Source organism: Glycine max, unplaced genomic scaffold (genome assembly GCF_000004515.6).
Source record: "Glycine max cultivar Williams 82 unplaced genomic scaffold, Glycine_max_v4.0 scaffold_60, whole genome shotgun sequence".
NCBI classification, from domain to species: Eukaryota; Viridiplantae; Streptophyta; class Magnoliopsida; order Fabales; family Fabaceae; genus Glycine; species Glycine max.
The window spans coordinates 125948-127742 of record NW_024464730.1 but is presented as its reverse complement, the minus strand read 5'-3'; positions in this window follow the sequence as shown (position 1 = coordinate 127742).

Below are 1795 nucleotides of genomic sequence, written 5' to 3'. Positions count from 1 at the left end.
CAGAGCTTCGGTATTCCATTTCGAGCGTCTCGATATATTACGGGACTCAGTCAGACATCCAAGTAAAAAGTTACTGTCGTTTGAATTTTCTCAGAGCTTCGATAATCAATTTCGAGTGTCTTATTATATTACGCGATTCAGTCAGACAACCGAGTAAAAAGTTATTGTCGTTTGAATTATCTCAGAGCTTCGGTATTCCATTTCGAGCGTCTCGATATACTACGGGACTCAATCAGACATCCGAGTAAAAAGTTACTGTCGTTTGAATTTGCTCAGAGCTTCGATAATCAATTTCGAGTGTCGCAATATATTACGCGACTCAGTGAGACAACCGAGTAAAAAGTTATTGTCGTTTGAATTGCTCAGAGCTTCCGTATTCAATTTCGAGCGTCTAGATATATTACGGGTCTCAATCAGACATCCGAGTAAAAAGTTGTTGTTGTTGAAGTTGCTCAAAGCTTCAACATTCAATATCGAGCGTTTCGATATATTACGGGACTGAACCAGACATCCGAGTAAAAAGATACTGTAGTTTGAAGTTGCTCGGAGCTTCAACATTCAATATCGAGCGTTTCGATATATTACGGAACTGAATCGGACATCAGAGTAAAAAGTTGATGTCGTTTGAATTATCTCAGAGCTTCGGTATTCCATTTCGAGCGTCTCCATATATTACGGGACTCAGTCAGACATCCAAGTAAAAAGTTACTGTCGTTTGAATTTTCTCAGAGCTTCGATAATCAATTTCGAGTGTCTTATTATATTACGCGATTCAGTCAGACAACCGAGTAAAAAGTTATTGTCGTTTGAATTATCTCAGAGCTTCGGTATTCCATTTCGAGCGTCTCGATATACTACGGGACTCAATCAGACATCCGAGTAAAAAGTTACTGTCGTTTGAATTTGCTCAGAGCTTCGATATATTACGGGACTGAATCAGACATCCGAGTAAAAAGTTATTGTCGTTTGAATTTGCTCAGAGCTTCGGTATTCAATTTCGAGCGTCTGGATATATTACGGGTCTGAATCAGACATCCGAGTAAAAAGTTACTGTATTTTGGAGTTGCTCAGAGCTTCACCATTCAATATCGAGCGTATCGATATATTAAGGGACTGAATCAGACATCAGAGTAACAAGTTAATGTCGTTTGAATTATCTCAGAGCTTCGGTATTCCTTTTCGAGCGTCTTGATATATTACGGGACTGAATCAGACATCCGAGTAAAAAGTTACTGTCGTTTGAAGTTGCTCAGAGCTAAGGCATTCAAGTCCGAGCGTCTCGATATACTACGAGACTCAATCAGACATCCGAGTAAAAAGTTATTGTCGTTTGAATTTGCTCAGAGCTTCGGTATTCAGTTTCGAGCCTCTCGATATATTACGGGACTGAATCAGACATCCGAGTAACAAGTTATTGTCGTTGGAATTTTGTCAGAGCTTCGATAATCAATTTCGAGCGTATCGATATATTACGGAACTCACTCCGACATTCGAGTAAAACGTTATTGTCGTTTGAATTTGCTCAGAGCTTCGACCTTCAATTTCGAGCGTCTCAACATATTTCGGGACTCAAGAGACATCCGAGTAAAAAGTGTTGGTTGTGAATTTGCTCTAGCTGCGGTAGGCATTTTGAAAGGCTCGATATATTACGCAACTCAAACACACATCCTAGTAAAAAACGTATTGTCAGTTGTATTTCCTTCTAGCTGCATGATTCTCTTTCGGGGCTTCCTACGTTTTACGGGACTCAATGACACATCAGACCGGGACTTTATTGATGAAGGTCGTTGCTCTT